Here is a 9,018-nt window from a genome sequence, read left to right as displayed (position 1 = left end):
AGATTTTTTTGATGGGCGGAACACGTGTCATAAAATCACTATCTTGGGCGGAATGGAATTCTCCTATTGACTTCTCTTCGTGGTTCTTGAAGTGGGCTGCCTATCTTTGACCAGACAAAGTGTCTTATTGTGGGAGAAGCTAAAGCAGATTTGATTTTACTTATATAGCGTCAATAACAATACAAATCGTCTCAAGATGCTTTACAAAAACCGGCCTGAAACCCCCAGAGCAAGCCTGAAGGCAACGGTGGCAAGGATCATTTGCCTAGACCAGCGGTTCCCAAACTTTTTTGGCCACGCACCCCCTTCTATATCCCAACCGCGCTGATGCACTCCCAATCCCTGCCTTATTAAAAAAAAAAAAAAAAAAAAAAAAAAAAAAAAAAAGCAACAAGCTTTTTTTAACAAAATAATCACGATCACAACAACGCGCTCTCACATTTGAATTAAATGTAACATTTTCAATATAATGAAACAAAGTTACACACAAGCATCCACTTTTAAGAACAAAAGGGATGGATGGCGGGCTCAGGCTCAGAGGCAGAAAAGGGGGGGAAATATGGATAATATTTTCAGCTAAACAAAAATTGCAGTAACTTTAAATGACCGTGGAGCTAACACAACCCCGTCAACATAACACAGCGGTTATGGAAATAAAATTAGAATGCCAGTAATTCGAATTAAGTTGTAATAAAGTTACACACGACCCACAACATAAATAATTAAGAGCATAGGCTGAGGAACAGATTAAAAAAAAATGAGGATCCATCCGACGATTTTCAAGTGCAGCGCAGTTGCGCATATACAGTTGCGAAGATAACTTCTTCTCCGCCATTGCATTTTTCATCTCGCGCACCCCCTAGAGGCAGTTCACGCACCCCCAGAAGTGCGCGCACCACACTTTGGGAATCCCTGGCCTAGACGATATTGAACTGAGCAAAAATGTTTTGTTCTTTATTGGACTGTATCCCCAAATGTCCTGAGAAACAGCTATAGATTTATTTAAATTATGTGCTGCTTACTACAACAACAACAACAACAACAACAACAACAACACATGGATTGGAATGCCCCCGTGCACTGAACAGCTGCTCCCCCAAAGCAGTAGCAAAAAGCGGCTTGTTTTCTTGGAAGACGCCCCCATGACAGGAAGAGTCAAGCTGAAGGTCTAATCCTGAGGTAGTTTCCGTAAACAAGCAGAATCCACGCTGACAGCGAGACGCGATGAGAGCTGTGAGAAATGTTTTTAGTGCGGAGCAAAGGCTCAGCTACGTGACCGAACCATTCTTGTTTTATGAGGGGTTCAACTCCACGAACCTGCTGTAGTTTGGATGAATCTCAGCAGTAGGAATAACGCGGGATAAAATTAATTGATATATAAGAAAATACTGTGACAGAATTAAGTTGTTTTTGACTCCCCAGACCCTTCTTTTTTACCTCTCAGAGAAACAAGAGGAACTGCTGGTGATGAGATATGGAAGGACCAGGAGGTGAAGGAGAGAAGCATGATCAGAAATATCAGGTGTGATGTTTAATGGAGGTGATGAGGGCAGGGTTTGACGTTTAGCATTTTCCCAAGTAGCACGTGTGCTCCTAAATTGAAAAATCTAGTAGCACACAAATAATTTTAGGGGCACGATGAAAAGTTACCAAATAATGTGTTTTTGTTTAATTAAGTGATATGAGGTCAACGAGGAGGCATTTATATGCAAAACAATTAAATTCATAGCTTTAAGTTTTAGTTATATTCTTTAAAGAGTGCAGAGAGAATAATACTGTAACAATTCATGTATTGTCAGTTATTTATTGGTGCAAATGTGCACAGTGCAACTGAGACAGTATCAAAACAGCAAGTAAAATTCTCCAAAAAGTGCAGAGAATAATACTGTAACAAGTACTGACAGCCGCCTGCAAGGGTTTTTGTTGTGCCGCTATGAATGCATCTCTTCACGCGGTATGTCTATGCGACGTTTTGTTTTCGTTTGTTTGGCTTTGCCTCGTTACCATAGATACTCCCTCTGCCTTTGACCGCCTTCCGCAGCACGTCGGCAAGCACGCTCACTACGTGTAAATCACGTTTTTTTTTTTTCAGCTGAGGCTGCATTCAAGTGCACAACCGGCCACAACCTCCAAATGTCAGCAACACATCATTAAACTTTTATTGAACGGTAAAATTCGGTAGTCGCACACGTGCTACTAATTGCATTTCACAATTCGCACTGAACTATTTTTTACTAGCATTTGCGACGAGGTGCTCGCACTGTCGAGCCCTGGATGAGGGGTTCTGCATTCCAAGAAGCTGAACATTTATTTTTCTAGGTTCCACAGCGGCTAGCCATGCCTCATCGGTAGGTCTCGAGTTGACACGTTGCAAGAAATGTACATGTTGTAATTACTTTAGCAGTTCCATGAAATTATGGTTATGATTAATATTTTCAGTGTGTCGGGGATGTTCAGAGCTCCAGGCAGGGGGCCCTCTGTTAGAGCTGATCAGTGTTAGAAAAGGAGCTGACAATGTATATCTCTGTGAGAAAAGCCTCCTGTTAGTTTTATACTCTACTGATTAATGGTGTAAATTTTGTGATGTTCAACAGATACTAAACCGATTTATCAGTAAAGCAGTTGTACTGCCTGGAACTGGGTCAGGCTTAGTTTCATGTTCACACACACACACACTAGTTGAATTTATTCAGTTTGACACTGTAGGAACAAGGGCATTGGTCGCAGCTACTGTATATCAGTATGGGTAGAGAGATTAGTTTTCCTTTTGTTGTAAACTGATTGTGACATTGTTAGATAACCTTTGGTGTCTGTGTTTCTTTGAGTTGATAGTACACACTAGCCCTGCAGTTCCTTGCAGTTTTATCTAATAACAATATCATACAATAAACTATTTTGTTTAAATCTATACCATCTGGTTTAATGTTGCTTACCTCTTCTTCGGTCTGAGACCCTGGTTAGACCTGGTAGTAACATGCGTCCTGAATGACCGGATCACAAGTATGCAGCTTTAAATACACGTTTTCCACAAGCAGCACTAAAATGCAACTTAAAATGCATCTCAAACTAGCACATTTGTTTTATGTATGCAAATAAAATTAATTAAATTCATTCATTTGGGGTATAGTCGAAACAGCTGCTGCTTCAAAACAACGGCTCACTATCTATTGCTGTTTCAGAACAATGAACAGTGTTGCTTTTTGTGTGTTAGTGGTTGTACAGACTAATGGACTAGTCAGTTTGTCAACTTCACTGCTGTGCCATGACACTTTATAACAACATGGACGCCTCCAAGAAGACAGGTGAGGAGCCCAGTGTGTCATTGCAGCAAACTTCCAGCAGTTCATTAAGTGTGTGAAAATACTTCACTAAAGATGAAGCGCACTCTACGGTGACGTGCAAAAAGTCAGTCCTGAAATACAACAAAAGTACTACTGCAATGCACACTCTTCTGAAAAGGATCCGGTAATGCTAGCAGAGAAACGGTCCAAATCCTCTGGACAGCTGTCAACAAACAACTTTGCCAACTTTTTGTTTAGTTCTCTTTCTGTTAGTTTATCACAGCTCATGTATGGTCTTATACTAATACTAACCAAGATTAGCATGGCCAACGAAATAATTAATTCGTTATCTCGACATAAAGATCGTTATGTCGAGATAACGAATTAATTATTTCGTTATCTCGAGAAAACAAACTTTGTTATATCGTGATAACGACTTATTAATTCGTCATCTCAATATAACAAAGTTTGTTTTCTCGAGATAACGAATTAATAAGTCGTTATCACGATATAACGGTGCATTAAAAAAAAAAAAAATCCATGGCCGTTCTCGGCTTCTGTACGTACCTGACCCCTCCCTGTCCCATAGAAATAAACACTAGAAGTCGCGTTGAGCCTCTTGGAATGCGTCGATACGGCCGCCATCTTGGTACAGGGGGTCAGTCGTTTGACTACGCATTTTCACAGTGTGAAAGCGAGGGAAGATGCCGGACTTTTGTGCTGCATATGGCTACAAACTATAACAACTTTCAGTCATACTGATACTACGGCACCAGGCCGGTATTTAGTTATATGCTACTACTACATTGTGTGATTTTTACAAACTTGTGCAAGCAGCCTCACCATACCTGCCAACATTGAACTATGAAAAAGAGGGAGATTTTCTGGGGAAGTGGAAATGTGCTACAACGTACGTCCCGAAATGACTCTACAGCTTCTTGGAGGCAAATATGTGTAATTTTATTCGCAATAAAATACAATATATTATACATACAATAATAACAGAAAACCTTGCTGTCAAAAATTTCAGTTTTTAAACCACACACATACTAATATAAATGTGCATTATTAATTGTAACTGAAGAAAACCAAACATATTTCGTTTGTGAATTAAAATTGAAAATAGCAATTTCCAGTCTGTAGAGCACTTGCGTTAAATTAAATTAATGGAATAGGTTGTTTTGTAACATTTTTTTAAGGCCTGACTAGGACTTTGAATGGTAACGCATTGTGTGATTCTGTATTGTATGTATTTACATTGTTCCGCACAATCGGAGTTTGTGTTTATTTGAGTTTATTTGAGTGGAAAAATTGAATTATGTCCATTAGATTTTGAACGTAAAACAGGTTATGTTAACAAAAACCTATTATTTTATTTTATTCTGACATTCGTAACGAAACAAGAAAATAAACTCGCCGATTTAAGGTATTTTAATTATGTATGTATGCCTTGTCCCCGATTGACGTTCGTCATATAGAAGCTGCATTCCCCTGTACCAAGATGGCGGTTCTGTTGACGCATTCGTTCCAATAGACCGTGGTAGTCAACGCGACTTCTAGTGTTTATTTCTATGTCCCTGTCCAAGCTCCTTTTAAATATGCAACTCCCTGTCCACGCCCCTTTTAAATATGCAATTATATTTAAATCGACCCTGCATCTGAGATTCCCCTCTCTGCACGATCAGAAAATGAAAACATAAGAATGAGTAAGAAAGGGGAAAAAAGGAACTTCACAGAATGAGAATTGGAGACGCTACTCACTGGAGTGGAGATGTGCAAAAATGTCCTCTTTGGCACGCTGTCCCCCACGTGCCACAATGTTGGTTAACTGCATTTGCGCATCACATATGATCTGTAGCCTATATTGAACGAATGAAAATGTTTCCTGTTGACATTTACAAATTCATCATGTGATAGCGCTTTTATATGTGTGTGCAGTCGATAGCTCCAATTGCATTCAGACAACCGGTTCTCGCTGCAAATTGCGCTTTAATGTTGACCTGTTCAGATGCATTGTATGGGAATCCGACATACCTGACTGACATGCGGATAATTCCGTCCCACACGGCTGGCATGGCTCTGCTCAGGGTCGACCGGTACAGTCACGATCGGTCGGACTAATAGTTTTCACATTTATGACAGTTTCCCAGCATCACCTCTAAGTGTGCCAAAGGATCAATATCTGTAGAAGCCAGCGTACACCAGCCATGGCGTAGGCACGTACAAGTTCCCGGACATTTCACTCTTGATACATCAGAACTTTTCCGTGAGCGAGTATGTAGCTACGGAACGTTTTTGTACGCACGCAACCTTCGTACATGAGGCCCCTGGTATGCTGCTCATGAGAGCTCAGCCTCCCACACATTAACAAAACCACTGTAGCCCCATAGTTCCCTGCTCGTTAAATGGAAATACATTATCTGAAAGGTACTTCTAGAGGCACACATAACAAGTATTTATGACCAGGTGGCCCCCATCTTTGAATTTAAAAACAAAACAAAATATTTTGAATAGATTTGTAGCTAATTAGTCTATGGTACCAAACCGCATGCTGGAGCTCATTTGAATCCAGTTCACAGTGTCTTAACAGTACTCACAGTTCCTGGGATGCAGAGTGCTGTTACATACAGGCTAGTTCGGCAAAACCCTCCTTCAGCAGTGTCTCGTCACTGTGTTGAAGAAACACGTCCACTTGATCCGTCCACGTTCATAAGCATCCAGTAGGTTCTCAGCAGCTTGGTGCAGTAAGTGTTTCCCATAATATGCAAAAGTCTGTCATACTGCTAGCACGAGGAACTAGCTAGCAACAGTCCGCCGTGTGGTCACGGTTTAGCATCAATTAAGTAGAATTACCGACGAAAAAAGGCTCCCACTGAGCGTCCGGGCTCTCCAGAAAACAAATACAGTCGTGCGGGTAGGCACGTAATTAATTCACACTAACTTGAAACAACATAGCTTGTTAAACTAAGTTTTAGCTGCGACTTTCTTTCTTGCTCCGTCTTTCTCCTCTCGGTCCCACCCACCTGGAATCACTAATTGGCTAATCAAACGGATTGACCCCTGTCCATACCATTTACAACACATGGTGCGTTCAGGAACCACGTTGAACATAGGACATTCCATATACTTAATGAACATTCCCAACTAGTTCCCAGTAGTCTTCTATGTAATTTCCAAATTCATGCTGGGGGCCAGATTAGATCCACTGGTGGGCCAGTTTTGGCCCGCAGGCCGTATGTTTGGTGTTGATCTCCGTGGGATTAATAAATCAGATAAAATGTGTTCGTATTATGAAATCAATGTGCATGTCTCAGTTTCAGGTACAGTTTATGATAACAAGCATTGGAAAGTAAGAAGCATAGGGTTCAGAGGGACTAACACTAAATATTTGCAGATGTCTAGATTACAGATTCAGATCCTGCCTCTGACTTGAAGTGCTTTCTGAAAGTCAAGGTCTCTAAATCTAAAGCTTCTCCAGTTCTTCTCCTCTCACTCTCAGTGGGGGTGAAATTCAGGGCAACACATTGACTTTTACTACCTCGCAATTCACAAAGTGTGTACTTTGTACAAAGATTAAACTTCTTTTTAACATATTCTTAACTAGAAACTCCAGTAAGCTTCTGCTGTTCTGTTGACTCACTGACAACCACTCTTTTGCTGCCATACAAGCTCACCAACTTGTCACCAGCCCTTAAACAAAGAGAAGACAGATGGTTTGAAAGAGGAGTGAAGGAAGACATCTATGTCAAATTGGAAAAACATTATCTGAACAGGGGAGGTGAACTGAGATATAATCTGCCACAAATTTACAATACAGTCTTAGCTTCTGTCCCCAAGAAGTTTCACAGCCATTCACACTTTGAGACTGGGGCCTCTGACTGTTAACGTACTGTTCACTGGAGAAAGAAAACTGGGTGAAACATTCTCTTCCAATGACAGGTCAGTATCTAGTTGTCAACATACCCTAGTCATGTGAGTTTCTGATTGATAACACCCACAGATGTTCCTGTTTAATTCCTAACTCCCGCCCACCCCTGAGTCCTTTTGAACTGAAGAAGCTACTTGGATGAAACGTCTTCAAGAAACTCTACAAGTCCAGTTGTCTTTCTTTACAGTTGTTTCATCTATAATGACCTGGATGACTCAGAACCTTCACAGGCATTTTGATTATTAGAAAACTAGTGCTTGTGTAAACAATGCGATTGTGGCTTTTTCAGAGTACACCGTACGAAACACAAAGGCCTTAAGAGTTTAACAGCCAGGCCAGATGGCCTCGTTTCATCTGGTAGCATCTCTTGTTTTCCTAATCCTTCTTGATCATACACAATTATCTGAGAGCTTGTGATTAACAATTTGCTCAAAACCTTCCTTTCAGAGACATTAATCAAAGCATACAAACTGGATTAGAAGAACATCCACCATACTGGAGCTTTAGAAACCAATACACGAGGAGTTAATTGTTGCCCCTAAAAAGAAAAACAAAAAATGTCAATCCTTTCTTAAGGAAAAAAACAATCACGTTTTAGATCCCCACTAGGTAAGATATGCCCCTTTTAATGCACTGTACCAAGCTTTTTTTTTCTAACGTATGAAAGTAATTGTACTAACTCATTTTGACCTGCATGTACAACACAGCTTGTGGTAATCAGACCTTGAATGCTGCATCTTCCTCATATTTCAGATTTTCTGATGATGGATGTCACACAACCTGGAATGAGTCACACACATGCTGTGAAGAGCAGCAGGTGTGAACATTTGGGAGGATGAACGGGCACCAGATGTGTTATTTCAAAAGCAAGGGTAACGCCATCATCAGGCAAGGTAGTGTCGTGTGGTTTTTATGAAAACGCTGAATTTTTTCATTATTCGATATGTTCCATCACAGTCATGTGAAAAAAGTAATTACATCCAATGGAAAATTTCATTTTTTTCCCACCACATTTGAATCACAGACTGTAAGAAAATTGGACGCCATGACAGCTTCTCAAGAGTGAAGCCAAACTATGTGGAACTCCCCCTGGTGGCAGGCTGCAGTATAGGTCATAAGCTCCACCCCTCCATGTTAGTAGATGTTACTTAATAATAATAATAATAATAATAATAAACAATAATAATAATAATAATAATAATAATAATAATACAGACGTCCAAGTGTCCATTTTTCTGAGACGTTTCGTTTTAGTTACTAAAACTGGATGTGACGTCATGGTGACAGTCACCATTGACACCCGCCCAGGACACGGCCCCACTCTCGAACAGCACTGCTCAGACTCTGGCTCCAAAGTTGCACAGGGTCGTCACTGTGGCCAATCGGAGGAAGTGGAGACACGTCGACCATTTTTTTCCGCAGTCTATGATTTTAAGCAACACTAGACTTCTTCTGATTGTGTTCATCGTCCTTGAATTAATATTGAGTGGGGACGACGTATAATTGCACATTAAATGGCCTGAAATAAGTGTGGCAGATTTACAATTAATTCAAAGAACAGGGACTGATTGGCTCGGAGATGGCAGGCAAACAGATCACTGGATGAAAGAGGTATTGAAAGATATTAAGAATGAGGTGATTTTAACACAGTGGGAAAGAGGAAGTGATAAAGTAGATATTCTCTGGAAAGAGTAGGCCCTTGGTCTTAGAAGCTATTCCACTCTTCAGAAAGCACTGCTTGTAATGTTTTGCCTTGTCCATCAGTCTGTGACTTCAGTTAGAATACAGTTTTTTTTTTTAGAATACAGT

This window comes from Chelon labrosus (genome assembly GCF_963514085.1).
Source record: "Chelon labrosus genome assembly, chromosome: 4".
Classification (NCBI taxonomy): Eukaryota; Metazoa; Chordata; class Actinopteri; order Mugiliformes; family Mugilidae; genus Chelon; species Chelon labrosus.
Note: the sequence above shows the minus strand (reverse complement) of the source record.